Raw genomic sequence first — 27,482 nt, forward strand, 5'->3', positions numbered from 1 at the left:
TGCCAAACTTCGTTCCGGTCGCCAATGAAAATAAAACAACTAGGAACATGAGGGATTATATTGACGTAAATGGCGCGCATGCGTGCATTAGTTCGTCTACGAGCCACTTCCATACAAGTCACTTGTTGCTTTGTTTGCTGTTAAATTTATGAGCGCCCAAGAACCCAAGGGGCCCGTAAAGGCTCCGATCATGGAGCGTCTCCCTGAGAACGTTACGAAGCTGTCAAAGCGCGCTGCGAGATGCACCGCTTCGATATTCGTGAACATCTACGAGAGTGTCGTCACGTTCTTGAACGACCTGGCCGCTATACACTTCACCACAGCGGAACTGATGAGGAGGAGGAGACACTACCGTTAAACGAAGAGCGGTGAAGGAATTTTATCGTCCAATTATAATTTTGATGTGAAACCCTAAATCCCGTAGAATAGAATATCTGGAGGCCGTCGGAAGACGCAATGGAAACGATGAACACGAACAGTAAGAGGACAACTGCGCTGTTGGAGTTTCAGCGAGATAACATAAGGAAGGCGCGAACATCTTGTTTGTGCGTTTACCATCATTGCGTTGATTAAGATATCAATGTATTTATTATTTACAATTCTGTGTGAAATAAAAAAAAAATTTAATGTATTGTCATTCCTCATTTTTTTCCTGTAATTTGTTAAAATGAATATTTTATTCGAAATGATGAGCTTTTCTAATTATCATGATCATTTACATCAGGTTTTATCTCTTTCTGCCAATAAAATGCGATATCCATTTGTAGGTTTAAATGAAAGAAGATTGATATGATGTTTAACCGAAGGTTGGCATCTAGTGACATCTAGTGGTCATTTTAACACAGTTCTGGGATGGTTAAAACTAAAAATTTAATACTTTTATGTTTAACTTATTGATCACTATTTTTTGTTTTTTATAGATCATTGATTATAGATTTTGCAAAAAAGGTTTGCATGATACAAAACAAAAAACGGGCGACACCTACACTAAAATAATAATTGATTAATAATACAATAACCAACTATGCTCTTTATTAAAATAAAACGCAGTTATATTAGACCTGACTGAGCTTTATGAGATTACTCAATTTCAAGATCAGTTCATATGTCAGGTGTTCAGCTCGTATTAAGCTGTAGCTTTTGTTTGTAGAGCTACGTCCCTGCGTTACAATTTCATCATCATTAACAAAAAGCGTTACAGAATTGAATTGGGCTTAATACAAATACATTATAATCTGATTACATTAGTATCTGATAGCTTTTGTTTACAGAAGTTTCTTCTGGGCCCTATAAATGGCAGCACTGATTTTAAAAGCTAACTAATTGTCTTTCATTTTTATTGCAACAACCCTTCGTTATTTGACCTTTGAGCCTATTTTAGACGAAGTGCGAAAATTGTCTAAGAATTAGACGGATTGTTGGAAGAATCGAAGAAGAATCCAAACTCGGCGGTTTCAACCAGTTCCCCTATAGTTGTATACCCTCTAAAATATGAAATATATATAGAATAATTCACCATTTCCACGTACAACTAAATGAAATTCAAAAGCGAAAAGTTAACTCCTTCGATACTCGCGCCAAAAAAGTTCTACCTTAACCAAACCAACCAGGCAACCAAAATGTTGCCAACACACGTAAATTTTCACATAAAATGCATCTAGCTTTTCGAAGCACAGAAATCGGAAACGAATGCTGTTCGCATCAATTAACTATTTATAGTATACATTTTTCTAATTTATAATACACATTTATACAATTACTATGATACCTCTGTGGATTTAGCAAAAACCGTATTTAGGTAAAAAGAATGTCATGATTTATGTTTGAGAATATACAAATGATTATTTAACCATTTCTTTTATGAATCTACATTAAGCTACAATATATTGTATTTTATGTTGGCAACGTTTTCTTTTATTAGCATAGTGTAGTAGGCTATAGTTACATAAACTCAATAAATCTAGAATATAACTAGATATTTCAGTTTTATTATATTCTTTTTAAAAATAAACAAACCGCGGCTTACATTTTGTGATTTGATTAGGCTTTAATTATGTTACGAATGAACGAGCTCTTGTTTTATTCAATCCCAATCCTTCAATCCTCAAAATTACAATCAAATAAATTGTTGTAAAAATACGTTAACCTCGTCAAGACTTTCAGTGAATTACCAGGATATCATAAAACTGAAGAAGTGTTTCTTTATTTTGTTGAGACATAAGAACATAATATGTTAATGATTAAGCGATTTTAATTATTTTTTATATATTCGTATTTTGTCTATGGCTATGGCTTTAAGAGATAATATAAATCAATCACAATATCTCAATTCAAGGTCGTAAAAAACAAATCTAACGAAACTGTAAATGTAATCTGTTTACAAATATGTTTGGGTAACACGTTTCATGATTTATTAATTTAAAATAAAAACATTATTTCATATTTATAGTTAAAAAAGCTTAAGGTAAATGCCAAAATCATTACTTTCAATAGATTTAAAGATAAATAGGGCTTTTAATAGTGAGAAATAATTACTCATCATTGTGCCTTTTTCATTAATGGCTAATTTTTAAGCGTTATCGAAAGAAACAAAACATAGCACACTTAAACATTAATAGTATCCTATGCCTATTTTGAATAAGAGGTATTGTTTGAGTTTCTGTTGTTATTAGTTTATATTTCATTATTAAGAAATTTAAATGATGATTTTAAATTAAATATGAAGGAAAACGACAAAAGATGAATAATTACCTTTTTCCGTTGCAATAAAGTTTATTTTTCTTTTTTAAAGATCTTACGGCCTGGAGTACAAGTTTCTACCAGGTTACCATAAACACGAAGAAGATATAAAATATGTATTAATTTATCTAATGAAACAAATTTAGCTAATGATGATTCCATTTGCTTCAAAAGAATTAAGAGTTTTGAAAAACAAATCGAAATATTGAATTATGTATTTTATTGAAAAACATTCTGCTACAACAGTAAGGTAATCTTTGACGATCCAATGCTATTGCAATAATATTTCAATGTCCATTGAACAAGTTTCCTTTTTTGTAGAATGAATTAATGTTTTTATGTAATAAAAATAAATTCCATTTAAATGTTGTTGACAATTAATTTTTTTTAATTATTGTTATCAATAGCGATGTAAATTTAATTTTTTATGTTCTTCTTTTATTAGTACTCATATCTTTCGTCCAAATACATCCAAATTGCTTATATTCACAATACAAAACAGAAAATGTATGATTCAATTTTATTTTCTTAGAGAATTAACAATATTTGAGGATTCGTTTCCTATTTTCACCAAAGTATTCGCGACCCCTGTTAACTGGACTTTTGAACTGTCTTGGCTATTTTAATAATCTTTAATAATGCTTTATGTAAAAACATGTGAATTTGAAGACAGAAATAGTATATAGCTTTTTTAATTAACACAAAAACTTCGGTGACATTCCTTTTCTCAAATATCCTGCATTACCTCAAGCACGAAACAATTAACAGGCTGCCATCATTTATTTACATCTGAAAAAATATTAGTTGAACGTGTAAAACAAAATAATCTCACGACATCACTCTCACGTTGCCTCCAAAAATTACTTGTTTCCCTACTGTATAAAACAGTTTAAAACTACGTTCACTTTACAAGTCTGTATGATATAATTATTTGTAATTAATATACATAATAATAACTTTTTAAGATATGATTGTTATTTTTGTAAAAGCCGTTATAAAAACGAAAGTCTCGCATGTTTTTTTGAATTAGTTTTACCTATAGGACAAATAAAAGATAATATGACAATTATTTTTATTACGTATATATTCACGAATACAATAATGTATAAATGTGGATTTTTAAATGTACGCAATGATTGTAAACGCACAAACAAGATGTTCGCGCCTTCATCGTGTTGTCTCGCTGAAACTCCAACAGCGCAGTTGTCCTCTCACTGTTCGTGTTCATCGTTTCCATTGCAATCTATTCTACGGGGCTTACGGGGGTTTCACATCAAAATTATAATTGGACAGCTCCCAAATAAATTTTCAAAAACCTCCAATAAAAAGTCTTCATCTTACGTTGCTTTCGTTTAGTGCCAGCGCCTCCTCCTCATCAGCTCGGCGGTCACGAAGTGAATAGCAGCTAAATCGTTCACGAACGTGATCACGCTATCGTACATATTTACTAACAATGAAGTAGTGTATTTTGCAACGCGTTGAGAATACTTGGAAATGCTTTCGGAAAATCGTTTCATGACCGCCTTTACAAGCCCGTAGGCTTCTCGTGTTTGGCTTTCAGTCACTCTAGTAAAGCGAAGTTTAGAAAAAATACTAGATGTAATAATCACACAACAAATGCAGTCTCGCAGCAAGTGCAGTCTAACTGCAAGGACAACGAGAGCGGAAACGCCTTTAGCTTACGCATGCGCATTACAGAAGTCAATAAGCATTTCTCGTCCTCCTCTTTGTCATAAGCTCCTAGTACTAAGAACGGAAAATTGGACGAATGAAAAATCATCTTAAAATATATCATCGCGCTTGACATCTTTATTTAAATGATGCTCAAAAGAGATAAATAACAAGATGATAGATAATTGCTAAATGTTTCTCTATTGGCTATCTCTGTAACGCATGCGTTAAAAATTCGTCAATAATATCTCATCCCCCTGCCTGTCACCTGATGGGTTCACCTCTGGCATTTCGCGATATAAAATGAATGCCTTTTGTAAATAAAAAAAATCTATCTTTATCAAGACTACACATTACTGATTTAAATATTACTTTTTTCAAAGAATTACGAGTAATGCAGATTTTAATTTTTTCTGGATTAATAATAATTGATTTAGGAAAATACTATTATTATATTTAATTTCTTGTTTGTTGTAACTCATGATTTTTTTTTGTAAGCCCTATAATAGTTACGATTTGCTAATCTTTTGTTTATATATAATAAGTACATCAAAGTTACATAATTCCGAAAGTAAAAAAAATCACGTGTATATTACATTCATTAAAGATTTTTATTGTTTAAAATATTTAGCTTTTGAAATATAGTCATGTGAATGCTTTTAAGTGAGGCCTACTTTTGAATTAACAAAACTTATAAGACGAATCCTTACCACGAAAAAATGACAAAATAAGAAAGCCTTCTTGAAAGTCTTGAAAGAAATGTTCTAATTTTCAAATATCTCGCTCTGATTAGCGACCATCTATTTCAAATTCTAATAGTCAAGGTTCATTCTGAAAATCTGTCTGTCTGTCTTAAAAACTTAAAACTATTTCAAGTATTTATTTTAGACATGTTAGTATTACACAACATTTACCCCTTCCATATTCGGGGGTGACAGCATTTATGTTGTGATTAAAATATTGGTCTAGGTTATACATAAATAAGTTATACGAGACATAATCAACCCACCTGCATCATTAAAAAATATACCTTACGAAACCTTAAAACTAGACAATGGAAATCCGTCACTCTTGAAAATATGTGCTGCAATAAGCACACTTAGTCATTAAAAATTACTATTATTAATATTTAGATAGACTAGGACAAAATTCAAAGCAAAAATAGTTGCAACGGCCGGGAATCGAACCCGAGCTACCCGCTTGGCAAGCGAGTGTTCTACCACTGAACTACCGTTGCCTCCCTTATAAGTTTGAAACAGGGATGCTGTTTCATATTTCCCGAATTATAAATTGTCTGTAACTGTAAACATAAAGTAATTAAAAATACAAGTAGTCCCCCAGTAGTCGAAATTCGACTATAGTTAATTGAAATTATAAGTTTGAACATTATTATGGTTTTATTGTCAAAGACTATTTATTATACTTCTATAATCACAAATTTCGCCAAGGCTACACTATAGACAAATAATATTAATCTATTTTAAATTAGACCCCAGAATTTAAAAATAAACAAAATAGTACTTAAGCGTGCGTGTGTTAAATGTTAAATACACGGTAGTGTGTGTAACGTTTTTTTATTATTTTACTATATGTTATATGCATAATTAAAGAAAAAATACCATTCTGCAATTCTATATAATATTCTCTATAAGTGTGGGAAATTTCATACTTCTCTGTCCGCGCAATTTCCGTAAAAGGGGTATAAAGTTTGTACTACACGTATTAACTAAGATATAGATTCTACTTTTAAATAACTACTCATGTGTCTCTCTCTTTTTCAAAACAGAACAAAAATAATATTTTAAATTAAGTATGAAGAACTGTTTTTTTTGAGAATTTTCCACCTCATAGCTGAAATCTTTAGATTGGATTTTTTTCGCGTAGCACTCAGAAACTATTAATTTAAATAAAAACGCACAAGCTTGTGCTCGTTCATACTCTCAATTTTTTATTTTCAATACCCATCTAATCACCAGTAATCATTTCCAAGGACCTATACGATTGAAAACCCAATATCAATCGGAACCATATTTTGCGATACGAAAAGAGAAACTCTTGTCACCTTAAGCTCTTTTGACTTATACGATCCTGGTATGCGTACAGGAATATTCTAGTCTAGCCCGTTGTCATGGTTACCATATCCGGTTGGACGTGGATCTTAGTTCAGCTTCCCGCTATTTATTACTAAGCCCTCACTATAGTTGGTTTATGCTGTTCCACTGACTTCTTCAACAAAGTCTTTGAACAATTATCATTACGCTGGCAGAGATGCATTGATATCATGAGTATGAATGTTTTAATTGATAGAAAAAACAAAAAAATATATGAAAACTTTCTGTATACTAAAGGGTAACTTCATTCAAGTTAAAAGTCCTAGTATATTAAAGGACGATAATGTAAAACTTATATGTTTCCTTTAAGCACAAAAAGCCAACGAGAACTCAGTGTAGGTGAGATTATGAGTTTTTGTACGAGGCCAATATAACAACTAGGAACTTCTTATTTGTTCCAAGTCTAACTCAGGTACGATAGATGTTCGTTGTAATTAATTATATGCGTTTATATAAAAGATAAAAATAAAAATTCACAACTTAGATTTTTAAAGTAAACAGGTCAACGGCTTCGAAAAATATTTACACACAGTTTTTAGTTAACAATTTACGTCATGTAACTATGTTTAATTGTGAATTTTTATTGTGAAAATATCAAATCAAATAAATATAAATATTAATCATTAAGGCTACTGTCAGAAACATCTAATTTCGGAGTATGGAAAAAAAGAAAATAGAAATAATGATACTTGGATTACCAGTACATACGTAAACATTTCATGAGTATTTTCAATTCAGTATATTAGCTATGAGTACTAGTAGGGTAGGCGTATTATCATTATTTTTTTAATAAATTTAGTGATAAAATCGGAACAAAAACAATCAACAAAAAAACTCATTAAATTTTTCTTGAGACTTATGACATTCGAAATTCTACGCTCCGCAAAGACGAGTTTATTAGATTACACAGAGTTGGTAGCCTTTACCAGTGACGTGTGTGCGCTCCTAAATACTAAATTCAGGACTGTTGAATCGTTGAATTATTGTGTTGGTCCGTATTATTTAGGATCAATTATAAACAGTTCTGTTTGTATTTTAATAATATAAAAGAATACCGCAATTCTTATTGAACTTATTGAAAACTTGTAGTTTAAATCGTGTGATGAATACGTTGGCATTAACTTTCTTAGCTTTATGTCAGCCTGGTAGAAAGTTATCGAGAACACGTGACGTTGACGTAAACGGCTAGAATTTAAAATAACAAAACTTTAATCCTCCTCCTTTATCTGTTTTGGGGGAAATCTTGAATAAAAACAAACTTTGATTATTTATTTGGATTCCGTGAAGTGATATTTAAAAATGATTTTATGAGTCAAAGCGTCTTGGTTATGTTTTGTTATAAGTGTTTGTTTATCTATGTAGTAATTCAGCTAGGTACTTTGAATTATTATCAATTATATCCCTGTCTTTATTAAAATTTAAAGTGTAAAACTATGTTTGTAAGATAAGAGAATACATTGTACTCTAGAGTTTTCTTACTCGTCGTCATATTCCTTTTCCGTTCCCTTTGTCAGATGTTGGCACAATATGTCTACACGCACATATAAATTGGAGCAAAATACTTTCATCGCGTTCTGTGAGCCTGGTAGATAAATATTTGAAAAACCTGACCATTTTATGAGACCAAGGGTTCATTTTCGTATATTAATTATATAGAAATATAGGATATTCATATTCAATACATAGCTAATTAAATTTAAATAGAGCTATAAAATTTACCAATTCAAATAGGGCTAAAATTTACCAACACCTCAATATGATCTGACGTGATGATTACATAGTACATTAATTTAACGAACTTAATTTTGATTGTATCTTTGTCAAAAAGTCTCTACAAAACCAGTTTAGTAAAATTTTCTTCTCTATTCATTAACAAGCTTTTTGTTGTTTAGTTTAGTTACTTTTTTTACCTACCTAGCCTGTAGCCTCGAGGGGCTATCCTGGCCTCACCAGGTGTGTAGGCGAGCTCACGGGACTCAGCCTGAAAAACTTTGCTAGCATCTGCCTTAGGAACAGTGCTTCACTGAATCTACCACTAGATCAGAATCACGACCCATCGAAATGATTCGGCAAGAAAATTAGTGGGTTCTGTGGGTTAAGTTGCACGTAATTTTTTATTTCTTTATACAATTTGCCAGTTCATTTGCCAGTTGTCAATATACATTGTTGATATACTCTATTTTTCTCAATAAAAAGGGTCTAAAGAATGTACTATTTTATATTTTTTAATACCGTTATTCTGCTTAATTGCTATTGACGAGCTTTAGAAATAAGCAGAGGGACATGTTCGTTGTTTTTATACGAACAAAACATTTATTTGTTTTCTTTTTCAGTTTTCAACAGATTTTTTTTTCCATTTAAAATTAATTTAATTATCATAATTTCAATAAAAAAACAAAACGTGTAAATATAGTGTCGGCGTCTTAGCCATTATGATCTATCAACCATTAACATCATCGAACATTAGTTTTATAAAAAAACAAACAAACAAACAAATCTTTCCTCTTTATAATATTAGTATAGATTACTTTATTCTATCATCAATAGTTTTCGCAGGGCACGCGATTTAAAGAATATTTTAGGTGATTTTTTTACACCTTGGGTTACATTATTGAAGCTTTAGTAAGGATCCCTAATTTAAAAAAAAGAATATAGCCTATGTCACTCGGAACTGACTATAAGTGGCGGGCTGAACTTCGTGCCCGGGGCGTGGCGCGTCCCAGCCCCAGTGTGGTCAGAGCGCGGAGGGCCCAATCTCGGCGGTCCGTGCTGGAGTCATGGTCCAGACGGCTGGCTGATCCTTCGGCTGGTCGTAGGACCGTCGAGGCGATTCGCCCGGTCCTTGTAGATTGGGTGAATCGTGACAGAGGACGCCTCACTTTCCGGCTCACGCAGGTGCTCACTGGGCATGGTTGTTTCGGTGAGTTCCTGCACCGGATCACAGCCGAGCCGACGGCAGAGTGCCACCATTGTGGTTGCGACTTGGACACGGCAGAGCATACGCTCGTCGCCTGCCCCGCATGGGAGGGGTGGCGCCGTGTCCTCGTCGCAAAAATAGGAACCGACTTGTCGTTGCCGAGTGTTGTGGCATCGATGCTCGGCGACGACGAGTCGTGGAAGGCGATGCTCGACTTCTGCGAGTGCACCATCTCGCAGAAGGAGGCGGCGGGGCGCGTGAGAGACGCACAATCCCGCCGCCGTCGAGCGGGGGCCAGGGAGGCGGATCTCGCCCAAGCCCTGGCCCTCTAAGTGTTTCGGGTCCCCCTCACATGTCGGTCTGGGGACCGGCGAGGGGGGCCTAAGAAGACGACGTGCAAGCTGCTCTGCACGCGTTTTACGCAAGATCATCCGGGTGATGGAAGGCCGGCTATCCTCGACCCACGCTGATTCTGGCCCAGCGGGGTATTCCGTAGGGTAACCCACTGTAACCGGCGCCATCTAGGCGGGCTTCGGACAGTCTGCCGACCGAGAGGGCTAGTGGTCGTGGCGCCGACGACCGCCAGTCCGGCGTCCCGAGGGGGAGGGTGATGGGAGAGATGTGCTCCGCACTAAACGCTTCACTTTCCCCCCTTTGCCTTGTCATGAGTTCTGTCTCATGCGTGGTTTGGACGTTGGTTGTTGAGCGACAGGAGGTTTTAGTCAGTTCGACTCTGACATACCCCGCCCAGTATCCCCAGAAAAGGGCGGAAGTCCGGCGATTTCCTCCTGAACAAAAAAAAAAAAAAAAAAAAAAAAAAAAAAAAAAAAAAAAAAAAAAAAAAAAAAAAAAAAAAAAAAAAAAAAAAAAAAAAAAAAAAAATCACTCGGAAATAATATAGCTCCTAAGCAGTGAAAGAATTTTTCGAATCGGTTCAGTAGTTTGGAAGCCTATTCAAAAAAAACAAACAAACAAACAAATCTTTCCTCTTTATAATATTAGTATAGATTATTATCAAACACAAAGCTTTACTGTGTTTTTTAACGTAGAGATTATTTTTATTTATATATACCAGGAAATCATAAAAATAGAAGAATACTTTTGCACGTACCTAATAATGTGAGGTTCATGTTCGAAATTCAACTTGTGGTAAATAAAGCAATTATCTAAAGTCAAAAATACTAAAAAGTACATAATATATTAATAGAAGGTCATTGATTTTTCTACAATTTTTTTAATTTTTTTCATATCATAGATGGGTGGGGCGAGCTCAAAGCCTACCTGGTGTTGAGTGATTACCGGAACCCATAGACATCTACCACCCACCTTGACATATGAGATTCTAATGTCTTAGTTTTTAAAGCACAACGTCTACCCCACCCTTCGAACCGAAACGCATTACTGCTTCACGGCAGAAATAGGCGGGGTGGTGGTGCCTACGCGTGCGGACTCACAAGAGGTCCTACCACAAGTAAAACCACCAGTTTACCATCACTCCCAGGGCATCAATATCCAATAGAGTTCTCAAACTTGTTTAAATCACCAGCCAATTTTAGTTTAGACGATTACATAACAATACACGCTGCAAAATTCAGCCGTGAGCTGTAATCATCCGAATTATTACATAGTGACCTAAATTAAAATCGACTATCAAAATCGATTATCTCCTTGTGGTTTTCCGGTGAAAAATCTCTTACAAGAGCAAAGTAATTTAGAAAAGTAAGATAATATTGCAATACGATTTCAACATTAAGAGTTTGCGGTCAACTCATGCATGCCAGGTATAGTCATAACTACTCGAAATTAAGTAAGGGCCTATTTAAATTTAAAAAAATGTTTCATAACATTATTTTTCTTTTCATATTCGTGACTTTAGAGTAGGTAATTATAATAGTTTTTTTCTTTGAGTTAGAAATTTTACTCGCTACGCCCTGGCCGCGATTCAAAATGTGACAACTTTCCTTTCTCTAGGAAACTGAGTACTGCGCCTGTGCAAACTATGCTCTACGACTGGACTAAACTTCTTATAATCATGTTCTCCTAGTACACAGGCATGAAAACCCGTCCCGCCTCAAGAGAATTAAATAATAAAAGTAATAAATAGTGAAATACTACTTACTTTCTCTTCACCTGAATAATGGCAAGAATCATTTTTCGAAAATCAATAATGTCTTATTTAAAGTTGATTATTAGGTAATGTAAAATAATAAAAGTTGTGTTCTAATTATTTAATAAAAATAATAAACATTATTTTTATAATTTGTTCAATTTTCAAAGCCTGCATCTTCAATAAATATGGAAAGTAAAACGAAAAAAAATCTTGTTGTACGTTTTTAAGCCATTTTTTTGTAAAAAGTATACAAAATTGTGAAAGTCATCATATACTCGTATTATTTTAAGTTAAACTTTAACTGCGAATAACTTTTAACCGAGTTGACTTAGCAAAAAATTATTTCAAACCTTTTTTGTAGGCCATTTAATTCCCTACAAAAATATGTATTATTATTACTACACGATAATTCGTTGAGATACAATAAAATTCCAAAGAAAAAAAATCCCGTGTTATTTTAATTGGCCCTCATTGCTAAAGTGTCATTAGAATAAAATAGCGAGATAAGATGAAAAAAATATTTTCCGGCGTCTGTGACCCGAAACTTTAAATATTATTCGGAACCCCGGAAATAGTATAATGACAACAAAAAAGATCGTAAAAGTAGATTTCGCGACAAGCAAAAAAAGAAGAAAAATGTGGTGGTATTATTATTATTTTGTAGCTGTTGTGCGCCTCCCGTCAAAAGAAACAATAAATTTAAAAAGCAATCATTGAGTTAGCAGGCCTTAAAAATTATTGAAATCAATCCAATAGTCCTTGAGTGATGCTCGAAGAAACGAATGTACGAGCTAAAGCGAACCGTTGCTTGCTCCTCAACCCTGACCTTAATTTATGGAATACATAACGTATTCGCTGTGTGAGAGTACCAGGATCACATAAATAACAGCCGCTCGATTTCGTTCGTGCCATGCTACATAATATTTCTACTACCCTAGAGATTAAATTTAGTTTTTCTGAAACTGTTGTATTTTATAAAAAAAAAACAATTACAATTTAAAATGTTAAACTCTAAAAGTATCTTAACGATTTTTTAGTACACAATGGTGGGTCCGACATACCTTCTCGTGCCAAGGAAAACAAAACAGAGAACCTGATTCCAGCTGCAAGTATTATATTTGAATGTAAATCTAAGCCATTCAGAAATCAGTCAAAAAAACTAGACTCGGTCTGCGAGATTTTAACACCAGCACGTCGCATTGCTTCATAAAAGTATACCACGCGACTTACTTATCTTTTAGGACACGCCCTCTTCAACTAGGACACTCCTCGGACAATGCCTAGCATTTTACTGAGAATATTATTGAAAACTACTTTCTTCCTCAATCGTATCACGCTTGTCCAAGCGGATAATGATAATATAATAATATAATGATACTGAATGACGACCACGACCGCTCTGAAAATTATTACTAGGCTGCACTAAAAGTATCAGGAATTGAATATTTCCACTGTTCCTGTCATATTAAATCTTTTTAATTGAAAACTCCTTGGTTTTAAAAATCGAATACCATTTATTTATTTAAAAAAAGATTCTCGGTCTTGTCACGAGGTTTTGTCAAACTTGTTTAGTCGTTGAGAAAATGGAATTGACTCGAGAAAATTCAAGAGCGATGATTTATTATGACTTTCGAAGTGGTTTAACACAAAAACAGTGTGTTGACCAGATGATTTCTGCATTTGGTGATGAAGCCCCATCCAAAGCCACAATTTATCGCTGGTTTGCTGAGTTTCAACGTGGACGTGTCAAGCTCAGTGATGATCCCCGTCAAGGTCGTCCAAAAACTGCAGTCACCCAAGAAAACGTTGATGCTGTGCGTAAGCTGATTGAGGAAGATCGACATGTGACATACCGCGAAATTCAGGCAACTTTAGACATTGGCATGAGTCAAATACAAATAATCTTGCATGAACAATCAGGTGTAAAAAAAGTTGTTTTCCCGACGGATACCGCATTCGCTCTGTGAAGAGTAAAAAGCGGCTCGCGTTACTTGGTGCGTCAGAACTCTCGAAAGATTCCACGCAGGATCCTCAAATGCTGTATACAACATTGTATCAGGTGACGAATCCTGGATATACGCGTACGAACCCGAAACAAAAAACCAGTCACGAGTTTGGGTGTTCGAAAATGAGTTAAAGCCAACAAAAATTATTCGTTCACGGAGTGTTCCAAAAAAAATGGTGGCCACGTTTGTCTCCAAAACCGGCCATGTTACGACTATTCCTCTTGAGGGACAAAGAACGGTTAATGCAGAATGGTATGCTAGCATTTGTTTGCCACAGGTCGTTTCTGAACTCCGTAAAGAGAACTGCAACCGCCGCATCATCCTCCATCACGACAATGCGAGTTCTCACACCGCGCACAGAACAAAAGAGTTTTTAGACCAAGAAAACATAGAATTATTAGAGCATCCGCCGTACAGCCCCAACCTAAACCCTAATGATTTCTATACTTTCCCCTTAAATAAAGAATAAATTGCGTGGACAGAGATTTTCATCACCTGAAAAAGCTGTCGACGCCTACAAAAATGGTTGCTTCAATGATTGGTTTCATCGTATGGAAAAATGTGTCAAATTTCGCGGAGAATACTTCGAAAAGCAATAAATACATTTTCAAATAGTAATATTGTGTCACTTCGTTAATTCCCGAAATTTTCAGTGCCGCCCTCGTACAATGGCCAAAAAGTCGAGTAGGTAATGGTCGTACAGAAATTTAAACGATTAAAGTTTGACACCTGTGTCAACTGTCAAATTTCTCAAAATTTCAAAATCAATATATGAAAAAGTTGCTAACTTGACTACCTACATACTGGCTATCAAGACTAGAATAAAGCGAGTAATTTTTAAAAAATTGTCGGCAGAAGTACGGAGAAAGCTACGGTCACAAACAATTTATTATTAATATTAGAATTTCCAAAGGCGTGAGAGTAGAGGCCGGAGCCCCATTGTGGTTCTAAGAACAAAAAAACGCCGCTCAACACACGGAGTTATTGGTATTGATTATTTACAGTGAATTGATAAACCTTGTTAGGAACAAAAGGAGAATATATTAAAAGCGCACATATTAAAATCAAATAATTATGGCCATATTAGAGAAGAAAGATGAACTGCCAGGTAGACTATAATTTTTTTATTAAATCTAAAAAAATATTATGGAATATCGACAACTAATTCATACAATCCATTTCATGTAGCTAATCATCATCGGTTGAAAGACGCCTGCAGCCGGATACAGCTAATAAAAAAATAATCGAAAACATAAAAAATTATATCACAATATAATAAAATCACAATTACGTTTATTGCTTTAATAATAATAATAAATAATAATTAGATCACTATGGATCCATAGTATAAAACTGCATACAAGTGATATATTAAACTTTATGCATCTAGTACATACTTAGATTAAATGTTGATAGTTTATATTGTTAGGTCATTAGAATCCTTGCTAATTAATACTAATATATTACAAATCAATCTTTCAGTAAATTACATTCCTGAAAATGCTGCAGGCCAAATTGACATTAAAGGATCTATTGATGAAGTAAATATAAACAATCCGATTGGGAATCAATCTGAAGTGATTGCAATACAAGGTTACTTGACAGAGGCTGATATACTTTGCATTAAGATCATTGAAGCTGTTGAGTGTGAGTCATATGTTCTGTGGTTTATTGACTTCCTCATCCAAAAGGATCGGAAAAAAAATTATAACTATTTAACTAGCTGTCTTTTAATTGATTATCCTTGAATGAAATGTAACTACAAATATGATGCATTCCATAATTACTTATTTGTCTATACATAATAATAACTTCATGTAGCATGTCTTATCAAGTACTTAAAATAATTGTTGTCACAACTTTTATTGTTAGTACAGATTTACAATCTGTTTATTTTGTATATGTGTGTATTCATATGACAAGTTAGAATGAGACTATAGAAATAAATTAAAACAAAGCAGTAAATTGAAAGTCCAACAATTGATCTCAAAATGATGTTTACATGTCAAATTTATTTTCTTACTTTTCACTTTACTGTTTGTGTTGGTGTAATGTAGGGAACAACTTTCTTAATATGTATCATTAATAATACTAAAGCCAAATAAAACAATGCCAAAATATTAGATAGTTCATATAGCACTGTAAACTCTTACTGTACTAAGGCACGAACTTGTGTGTAACTTATTATGAGAGATGTAATACTCGTTTGTATTAATTTCTAAAACATTATGATCTACATATCTATAAATAATTAAATAAAGTAATCAATGTTATAATCATCACTTTTTTATTCAATTGGTATAGTGATCTTTGTTCTACATAAAATAGGATGTTTGCTTGTAGTGGTAGTGACATGTCCCTTAACAAGTACATAAAAAGTGGAAACAGATATCTGAAACCTTTTTTAAGTACTCACCACAACAAATCTATCGAAATCTAATGGCAAGCTTGAAGAGCGTCTGTGGGTGTCAGAATCTTAATATTTGCCATTCCAGTCATCTAACATCTTAATCTGATGATAGCATTGGTCATAGCGTGAAGACTTTTACTGAATAATGAACGGTAGAACAGCCATAAACACTGAGCAATATTTTATAATTCATCTGAAGTATTCACGAAAGTAACTCATAGGCATTGGGAACTGTAGCTTACTTAATAGGTAGAATGGGTGGATCAACCATTACAATGATTATATAATCCTCTTAATGAACGAACCCCCTCTTTAATATATTTAAATTGCAATTCAAATCAACAATTAATAGGACTATCACCATGGAAGACCATCCCTGTCCACCATATTGATAAGTCATAACTCAAGGACCTAGCACAATTACATGCATGCATTCCTAAAATATGCAGCTGTTTATTAATGATATTCTAAAATACCTACTCACTTGTCAGTGTCAGAATAGTTTCCATCAAGATTGTTCAGCTGGCAACCATACACTTACCTCACTAACCAATCTGGCTCTGGGAGTTTTTATATCTATATTTTAGCACTTCTTTTATAGTTAATACAGCACGAAGCTGCCTTGGTTGCCCTACTAACTTTTAGACTTGAGCTACTTGGGAGCTGATGTTTCAGAGTGTACTGGGTAGGGAGGTAGAGTAGCGGTAATTGAACTTATTATCTTATTATTTCCTTTTTTCTTTTTCTTGTATTGTTGGATGAGCCCACGGCCCACCTGGTATTGAGTGGTTACCGGAGCCCATAGACATCTACAACATAAATGCTGCCACCTACTTTGAAACATGAGTTCTAAAGTCTCACTTTTAACAATACAACGGCTTCACGGCAGAAATAGGGTAGTGGTACCCACCCTTGCAGACTCACAAGACGGTCACATGTCCTGGTGAAACTGGAAAGGCCTTCGGGCCACTAGTAATCTTTCAATCATAAAAAAAAAACTCAGAAGACGTCCTTCCACCAATAATAACGCAAATTATAATTTTGTGGATTTGATTTTTATTACACGATGTTGTTCCTTCACCGTGTGAGTCAATCGTGAACATATGTGTTAAGTACGTATTTTATTGGAAAAATTGGTACCAGCTAGCGGGATACCAACACCGATGCATCGCTATATACGAATGCACTGGACGTTTCATTCTTTAGGTCACGACGACTTGAAATATCTCGGGAGTCCATAGTACAAAGTAAGGGGCAATCCATAAAGTACGTCACACGTTAATGGGGAGGGGGGGTATCACCGAAGTGTGACATCGTGTGACAAGGGGCATGGGGGGGTCAATACTTTTGTGACGTCACATGTTAAAATTTAAAATACTAAAACGCAAAGTTTGTATGTGAATTAAAAATTTTAAAAATTTACAAACTTGATCTATATTTATTAATAATTTTTTGATATATATTTATTGATCTATATTTATTAATAATTTAGCGAAAATTCGTCCTCAAAGAATTGCGGCTAGACGTGCCCGAGAAATTCTCTGTTTAATGAATGATGACGATGCTTTATGGATGGAAGAGAATGATGTCGACACTAAGGATGTTCCTGACGTTCAAATTCAGAACGAAAATGAAGTGCCTGATTTACCAGTAATAGCTGATATAAAAGAGTGGATCCAAAGTCCATGGACACTCGATAATTAAGTTTTTTATCTTTAATTAATATAATTAATCGTTTATTATTATCTAACTAGTCGTTTGTTTTTTCGGTTTTATGAAATGTTGGACTTTATGTTGATTTTATTAGATTATTATTTAATAAAAATAAGTAAAAAATGAAAATAGCTGTTTTCTCTCGATTATTTTTAAATACATACATAAATTTAAAAAATGTGTGACGTCACATCAGGAGGGGGGGGTTATAAAAATGTGACAACCTGTGACAAGGAGGGGGGAGGGGTTCAAAAGTCCTAAAATTCGTGTGACGTACTTTATGGATGGCCCCTAACGATAGCTACCTACTGCTTGATTGATATAAAATATCTAGCAAGAACACGTCTGCGTACGTTCCAGTCCTATAGTTGGGTCATAATTTATACATCCCAGCGTCATTTATTTGACAACATAAAAAAAAACGAACGGCCATAAAGTCGCATCGTCGATAGACGTAATCTCAGTGATCTTTTTTTATTTTTCAATGTCGAACACCTTCGTTCTTTTTACCGTATGTGCTAAACTACTGAAATTCACTGAATTGATACATTTTTAAAAGGTACCACCACGCCACATTGTTTTAAAAAATTATATTGAACTATTCCTTAGTAGAAAATTGACTTACCTTCTAGTCGGCTGCAGGATCGCCTGGCGTCGATATAAAAATAAAACCCATTCATGAACAATAATAACATTAAGTTCCTATTATTTTACAAATTAGATTTATGAGTTATGTTTTTCATAAACGTTTTGTTTACATTACCATTTAGTTTGTGTATAAATGGGAATAATCGTAAAGTATTGTGGTTCATTGTTTTATTATACGTATATTAAATAAGAAGTTACATATTTGTTAATCGTATACATTCTAAACAGCTAGTCTTAAAATTTATAATGATTTTTTTTTTTTCAGAATAAACATCTATATTTTTATTTCTCTAACATTTATAAACTACTTCCAAAGTAAATGCACATGTTACTAGGTATTTATTAGTAAAATAATCAGAACTAATAAAAATTGTTTTGTTTGATTATTGCTTTATAATATGTTTCTTAATTTAAATGTGCTGCAATTCTACTTTACTTTGCCAATAAGTAATATTAATTTAATAGCACACATATAACTGTTCTACTGAAAATGTGCCAAATGAGATTTTTGTTGTAATAAATCGAAAATTAACCACCGTCTCTTTGTTAAATTCATCTTTAAACAAAAAAAAAATGATTAAGCTAATCCAAAAAATTTAGAGTATGCTCGAAGTCAAACAAACATCTAAAACACCTAAGTAATACTCGTTAATTTGGGCTTAACTAGGTACATCTAAACACCAAGTACATTATATTTTGTTAATAGAGTAGATAGAACAGTAATCTATTATATTAAAATTTCAAAATCATTTAAAACTTGCCTATGTTTTATTTATGTATCACATGTACTCCCTCCCATGTTTCCGATACATGATCCTATCAGTTATTAATAATATAGACGTCGAAATGAATGAACGAAAGTTGATAAAATGAAAAGATGTTACAGCATATTAATTGATAAAAAAATAATACGGAATTGTATTCATATTTTTCCTTTTATGACATCTCTCTCTCTCTCTCTCTCTCTCTTCAATCGGTCCCTCATTGCTGAGGATCGTGACTCCGTCCGATTCCGTCAACCAGCAGTCTCCATCGATCCCGTTCTGTAGCTTGGTGGAGTGCGTCGATGACAGGCGTTTGCAGTTCCTCCGCTATTTCCTACTATCTGAGAAAACGGATACGTAACAAAAACGAATATAGAATTTGCGTTGCTTTGATACATTTGATCGAGAATCGTTCCTGAAAACGAGGCAAATCAATAAAGTTAATACTAATGCTTTTTGCACGCAATGTAACAAACAGCGTCCGCGCGGTTCACGTTACTACACACGTTCCGAGGTGACGTCATCGAATCACCTTCACTATTGACAGCGCGTCGTGTCACGAAATGCTAACGATTTTCGACGATTTTCCATTAATGTTATCCGTCATAATACTAACCACTGTGACCGGTCGGCTTCACAAACTGTTTTCTTATACCCATACTTCTTCTTCTCCTCAGTCGTGACACTCTTGACAGAATGGTCGTGATACTATAATATAGTAAATACTTTATTACTACAGTACCGTCGCCCTAAGCATGTTATTATGGATCCTCCCGAACCATTCACGGTGCTTTTAGGTACCTCAGGTACCGGTCACCGTCCTCGCCGAACTCCTCGCTTGCGACTAAGGGCTCGACGAGTAAATTAACCCATAGACACAGCACACAGAGTTTCTCAGTGGGTCGCGTTTCCGATCCGGTGGTAGATTCTGCGAAGCACTGCTCTTCCTAGGGCCAGTGTTAGCAACTCTTCCAGTTTGAGCCCATGAGCTCGCCTACACCTTAAGGTGAAGCTGAAATAGCCTCTAAGGCTATCAGCATAGGTAGGAAAAAAATCTACAGTGCTGATTACATTTCGATTAACATTATCGTCAGCCGTAAGGCATAGACAATTGCTAAATACAGAAACAGATAAGATAAAGATGCGCAATAACCATGCAGTATTAAGATGATGGTTCTTGGGTCTCATTACTTTGTTCCATTATTGCAGCTCTTGCGATGTTTCTCCATCTAATGCGGTTCCTAGCGGTGTGGGGACATTCCGGTACGCTACTTTGCGTACCGCTCTTAACAAGATCCGTCCAACGCAATGGGGAATGACCGCGTGGGCGCTTAGATTCGACTTTAGCTTGAATTACAATTCTCTCCACACAATTTTGATTTCGAATCATTTTTAAAGGATTTGAGAGCTTGTAATAGAAAGTAAGTAGCACAATCGACGATGGTCCTTTTTCAAGAACGAACACTCTTTTTATATTATTTTACAAACAAATCTCCTTTTAGCTAAGTGCAAGTATATGTATATTCGAATAATATAGATGAAAGTCTAGTCTTTTTTAACGTCAACTGTAATTATGATGCCAAACATTGTTTTTCGTTTACAGTTTCATCTAAAGCGCTATTACGATAAATTATCGGCCTTTCAGCTCCGTTTGAATATTCGTGGCACTTATATTTTACGAAAACGAAACAAAAGAACAATTTGACATAGAACAATGAAAACATTCTTCCAACTGTTCGAAAATGGGTTGAAGTTTTTTTGAAAACTAAAATGAAAATGTGCTTGCTGTTTCTTCTTTTTTAAGAACTCCAAGAATCAATTATAACTTATAGATGTTTAGTCCTTGCTGACAGCATTTCCCTGATTTTCTTCTGAAGATTTCTAATGTTTCTAGTGTTCTTTTTCTTGGGTCTATTTCCTTCTTAAATACTGAAAATAATTTGTGAAAAAAGGTACTTTATTTTTATAAGACACTTATAATGTTAATGGCTACAAATGGACTTAAAACCAATTTTATTGTAATGCGTTTCGGTTTGAAGAATGGAACAACCATTGTACTATAAAAACTGATAATAAAAACTCAGTTACCAAGGTGGGTGCCGGTTGCGTTAATGTCTATAGCTTCCAGTAATCATAAGCTTCCAGTAATTTTTACTGGTGGTGCGACCTCTCATGAGTCCGCACGGGTAGGTACCACCACCCTGCCTGTTTCTACCGTGAAGCAGTAATGCGTTTCGGTTTGAAGGGTGGGGCAGCTGTTGTAACTATACTGAGACTTGATACCTTAGAACTCAAATCTGAAGGTGGGTGGCTTTATTTACGTTGTAGATGTCTATGGGTTCCGGTAACCACTTAACACCAGGTGGGCCGAAAGCTCGTCCACCCATCAAAGCAATAAAATAAAAAATACTAACACTAGGAGGGCCGTAAGCTCGTCCGCCAGCTTAAGCAATTAAAAAAAAACACAAGGTTATGAATTTAATAGGCTTCTGTTCAGTGGAAAATTTTTTTGTTCAGTTTCTTTTCAAGATTCTCATTTTTGTACTATCATAAAAAAAAATTAGACTTACCCAGTTTATGAACAGATGTTGTGACTCCCAGTCCGTTGTTTTACAAACATATAACATTCAGTTCTTAGGTTTGTTCATACGGAATTTGGAAAACTGGAATGAAAATTAAGTATTAATGAGTAACGCCATTTATTCACTGCAGATATAAAAAATAATATGTGTCATATTTATGCTTTTCGGAACAGCGATAAATACAAGCTCACTATCCAAACAACAATAAAAGGTTGTCTTTATTTTAATTTTATAACTTTTCTAGACCTTTTTGACATCAAGAAGCTATTTTGATAACACTCTTGATAGTCTTCTGATAAACAACTTCTTTTATGTTATTAAATTTTAAAATTCAGACTGCGGTTGGTTTTTGTATGTTGCATGCAGCTATTTAACATCATCTCAGATAGCTATCCTCCTCGATAAAAGTGTAATTAGTTGTATTTTACAATTTTATTTATAAAATTCTAAACTTACGGTATGAGCAGTTTCAATAGGCTGAAAATCGACTCAGAACTTAGACTCTGCTTCCAATGAGAGAGTATCGTACTCCGAAGTAATCAGAAGACGCACTAAACAGTTTCAGACGAAAAACATTAAAAGTTTATTGGCAGCGCAACACTTTGCATAATTAGATGTTTTGTTCGCTTATTATCAAATTCTCTGGGAGATTTGATTCAGAAATCCGCTTCTACGAAGTGGGAACGGCGAAATCTCACTACGTTTTGGATCAGTAAAAGGTGTCGTCGTCTCAATCTGTTCAAAACCCGAACATGCGCACTTTGTACAATGTGAGGCGCACACTCGATTTTTGATAACGTCAATACTACCAGGGTACCATGAAAACGTAGTGGTTCAAGTGAACAGAGTTTGAAAATTGTTTTGTTTCATTCCCATTTATTTACTGTGATCATTTAGAGTAATCGAAAAAAAAACTTTAATTTATCTACATACCTACTTATCTTTTAATTGATAGGTGTATTGAAGATCACACGTCATAGCTTGCGTTAGGCGCTGATCTGAATCGATCCGAAAGATTATCTGCAAACGAACTAATATAGCTGACAATACGTTTTTTAAAAGAGCTCCAGGGAGCTTACTGTCTTATAGTTACATTCATTGGGAAAGACTGCAAAAGCATAATTCAATAGACATTAATAAAATTCAAGCTCAAATTCAAGCTTAAAATTCAAGCAACTCAAATTCACATTGTTCTTGTTAGATGTCATTATTAAAATACCTACAACATTTTATCTTCAGATATTAGTTCATTTAATACACAACAATAAAAATTAAAAAGCCATTTTGGGGTTTTATTACATACCTACACCTGTGAAATCGGTCAGACAATAGCAACTAGAGGGAACCATTTTTGAAAGCATGGTTTCATTGAAGGGCGATAGATGGCGTTTCAATGTCATATTCATCTATATTGGAAGAGCTTGCGTTGTATTTATGTAGTCCTATTACTCGTACAACCAAGACCAGACATGCAGTCCTGCGGAAAGACAAATATTGAATTAAAAAAAAAAAGCTAAAAGTATCGTCGTTTTGAGCTCAGCAACATTCGTAACTTATTCGCTTTGTGTAAACCACATAATATAAAAAAATAAACGAGTATAATTCCTGTTAAAATATTAAATAAAAATTAGCTTATTTGAGCTGACAACGGTCGCGATCTTAATTTATTGTAAAAATGGTGTACCTACACCTCAGATCAGAACACATGACGGTACGGTAGTAAGTACCACCGTGTGGGTTGACAGTAAAAAGCGTCAGTTAAACAGAACCTACGTAACTGGATGCGGAAATTTTCATCCGCTCGCTTACCAGGAGAACATAATTTGATGAAACTTTATTATAACACTGCAGCATCGTCACGTCTAATGAAACGGATCATCTTTATAAATCTTTAACTTTAAAATTAATTAAATTATAACCCGTATTTTTAAAATAATTGTACTAAATTTGAAATTTTTGTTGACTTTTCAATTTTAAGACAAAATGTCATATATGTATGAGCTTGAGGCTTTCATCATATTACCGCAGGAGAAATTGCGGTAATTTGTATTAAAACTTATTGAATTAGATTCGGCTTAACTGAAAACTCCTTCGTCAAACCAAGTTTGAAAGGAGGCCTCGGTCGTTAGAAACCGTACGACTGGTTCGGCTGGGCCACTTAACTTACCATGATTTGGGATATACAGGGATACAGTTCGCCTCAGAATAGCTAGACTCTTCAAATATGAAAATAATCGAATAATCTACTAAAAATTCGATCTTACAGGCTGCAGTTAAGATGCATTTAGTGTTAACAATAATTTTCGTCAGGCATTTTTTTCTTCTTATTGCATTGTATGCAATGTAAGTAGAATCCATCGGCAAAAAACTAAAGAAATAAATACACAATAATATTATTATAAAACCGCAAAATGATATTCCTATCGTCAATCAAAACATTTCGTGGAGTTTGGTGCGAAATTCATGAGTTATTCAAATTTGACTGCATTGCCCTTTGTTTTGATTTTGATATTATTCCGGTCTCAATAGTGGATTTGGTAGTGTGCTGTCGACTTACGTCTTACATGTCGTGACCGTGTGTGTATCTCCGTACGGGATACAATACTTAGGTGTAGAAAGAACATCTTTGCAATCATATGATCCTAGTACACAGTATGAAAAACGTGACTCATGACGAGGTTAGGTATTTTAGTAATAATAAATAATAAAAATCATACACACTGTATTTATGATTTGTGAATCAAATCTATACTAATATCTAATCTACACTGGTTTTTACGGATGTTCCTTTATAACTACTGAACCATGCATCCGATTGACTTAAAACTTGGTATCCATGTAGAAAATACATGTACTCAATGGATAGGCTAATATTTATATGAGTGTTGGACTCCCTAATAATAATGACTATGATTATTAATGTTAATTTGAAATGCCCAGCGAGTACGGCTACTTATTTATAAAATTTGAAAGGTTACATACATTACATCAGTTCTTATAATTTACTTCTCTTACTAGGTTAAATCTACATTCTTAATAAGCAATAATTTTTGGGAGCACAGTGAGTAATTAATTTTAAGAACATAGCAGCATTAAAATTTTCTATATTTCATGATGTCCTAGTGTTAGAACCAGTGCTTGCGATTTGAGTTTGTCGTAAGTCACCGACCGAGTTTGTTGCAGCTAGCGCACCGCAGGATGGCGCGGTAACAAAAAATCATTATTTAAATTATAAGAACTTTTACAGTATAGTCTCAAGCCTCGGATAATTTACAGTCCTGTAATGAATTCGAAACGTCTGAAATAATACACATAATGATAACAATAAATGCGAAATTAAGCCGTAAAAAATAGTTTTATGTTTCTATCATTCGCGAAAATTTTAAATAATACCTAGTTTTACTACTTTAAACTTTATAAAATCATGTTTATTTAAATCGTCAGTTTGTAAAAACGTTGATTGTGTGATTGAGAAACAAACCACGTCAACAACACGCATATAATAAATTTCTTCGTCATGTGCGTTTTGGAGCTGTTTTTATCCCGGTATAGTCATCATCGAAGTCTCAAGTCGTCTACTAGGTTAACATAAATGTTAGAAGATTAATAAGACCAATATGGTATAGCGCTATCAGTACATACGTAAAATACAAATAAAATGTTCGGAAAGTGAGAAGAAGACTAAGTTTCTAGTTTCTTCAGAACTGTAACTCTAACTTTACAGTTTCGTTTCAATGACCAATAAAATTCCAACTTGACAAATGAAACTTTTCTGATCGAAAATTATCAATGAATTTTTCTGACGGACTTGTCGTGTGTACTGTGGAAGTCATGTACGATCTACGTATCTGTTTGTATTTCTTATAAATTCATTTGAATATTAAAGTACCTTAATGTCCTTTACGGTGAATAAATAATTGTAGAGTCTATATTTTCGGATGTGTGGAAATGATTTTTTTTTTTTTTTCCTACCTATGCTGATAGCCTTGAGAGGCTATTTCAGCGTACCCTAGCTTGTGTAGGTGAGCTCGCGGGGCTCAAACCGGAGAATTGCTAACACCGCCCTAGCAAGAGCAGTGCTTCGCAGAATCTACCACCGGATCGGAAGCGCGACCCACTGAGAAGATCCGGCGAGAAACTCAGTGGGCTGTGTCTGTGGGTTAGTTCGCTCGTCGAGCCCTTCGTCGCAAGCGACGGGTTCGACGAGGACGGTGACCGGTGCTTGTATTGCCTAAAAGCACCGTTAATGGATCAGGAGGATCCGTGATGACGTGCTTTGGACGACGTCGACGGTTTACCAATCGGTCTACAGGATCGGGTATGTAATTTCCAGCGGCTACGATGAGAGGGTTCTCATGTCGTGCCGCCTTCTCAAAATGGCGCAGCGATGCCGACTGTAGATACTTACTGACGGGGTCGAGCTCCAGGTCATCGTGGAGGTCCACGTTCCTCTGGAACCATGGTGCTCCGACGGCTATCCTGCAGAATCGGGATTGTATAACCTGAAGGGGTTTCAAGTTGGTGCGGGCCGCGTGAGCGAACACTACGCTTGCGTACGTCATGACGGGGGTGGAAATGATAAAAATTAATTCGTGAAGGTATAATTTCAAGACTAAATAAAAAAAAACCTTTTTCGGTATAAAATTACATTAAAACAAAAACATGAAGACTATGGAATATTAATGATACTGAAAGTTTTTTTATTAACCGAGCGTAAAAATTATCCACATTTTTTTCTATTTAAGCACATTTCTGACACAATCCTCTTTTGTACTTATTGATATCAAATAATTTGCACATTATGATAATGTACATCTATTTTAAAATGTTTATTCGTGTGCCATTTCTTACGTGTGTACAATCGAGCATCAATCATGCATGGCATGCGTAATAAGACACCGAACCTCCACTGAGCTTATTCTCTCCTAGTACAAAAGTTCCTCGCATTCTTGTTGCGTTAGCTTATTGTGTTTTTGCTCGTAAATGGGAATTTTTATATTTAGGTAATTTTTTCGGTCTTCTGTCTCACTATTTTAACAATTTAGGATGCTTATGTATGTAGGCCTTTCTGAATCTGACACTTAATTTGAGTATAATTTTATGAAATTACTATGTAGACCTTTATTAATGTAAAATATTATTAAAACGATGGATTTGAGCATGTTTCTATATTATTTTTTAATGAAGTCATGTTTTAACCATTAATTGTGTATAAAAATGTACTGGGTCAGGGGTGTCCAATATTTTAATAATATGTCTAATTTTTTAGATTCTAAAAATTCATATCTTTGTGTGCTTTATACGCAAAACTGTTAGTTAGTTACAGGAGCGAAAAAACAGAGTAAGTCAGAGATTTAATTCACTAATCAATTAAATTAACTTTAGATTATCAAGATTTTTTTTTGTTATGTTTGAAATTTAGTTCAATTTTGGAATAAATCTAGATGTTACAAGTCCGGAGGATGTTCTTGATTTTAACTATTAAAATTGTGAAAAAAACAATTCCTAATGTATCTGTATAACAAAATACAAAATGTAAGCTCGATCGCTAAGTATATTATTTGAGTTGTCCGAGAAATAGAAATACTTCAGATTAATCCTGATCAATAATATTGTGGAAAGCGTGTGTGGATAGAGACGGAGAATTCATCACTGAGCGGCTTTAAGTTTTTTATACGTCGCTCGTATACTGGGATCACATAAACGCCGAGTAGCTCTTCCTGTTTTAAACACGCTGAATTCCACGACCCCGTCGCCATCTGGCGTATGAAAATTGAAAGGTCAAGCTAAGGAGTAAGGACGCTTGGCGTC

At 34.5% G+C, this 27,482-nt stretch overlaps 1 protein-coding gene and 2 long non-coding RNA genes across 3 annotated transcripts in view; 2 read left to right on the forward strand and 1 right to left on the reverse strand.

The window, feature by feature from the left end:
- Dhc1 (dynein axonemal heavy chain 1) overlaps positions 1 to 27,482 on the forward strand; it is a 250,612-nt gene that overhangs the window by 81,661 nt on the left and 141,469 nt on the right.
- LOC149503461 (uncharacterized) lies at positions 14,313 to 15,833 on the forward strand. Its single transcript, XR_016323127.1, has 2 exons — positions 14,313 to 14,662; positions 15,037 to 15,833. It is a non-coding gene; the product is annotated as an uncharacterized LOC149503461 (long non-coding RNA).
- LOC149503462 (uncharacterized) lies at positions 19,554 to 22,425 on the reverse strand. The gene is made up of 3 exons (XR_016323129.1): positions 22,128 to 22,425; positions 21,660 to 21,752; positions 19,554 to 21,018 (listed from the first exon to the last, which is right to left on the reverse strand). It is a non-coding gene; the product is annotated as an uncharacterized LOC149503462 (long non-coding RNA).

Source organism: Bombyx mandarina, chromosome 01 (assembly GCF_030267445.1).
Source record: "Bombyx mandarina strain Sakado chromosome 01, ASM3026744v2".
NCBI lineage: Eukaryota > Metazoa > Arthropoda > Insecta > Lepidoptera > Bombycidae > Bombyx > Bombyx mandarina.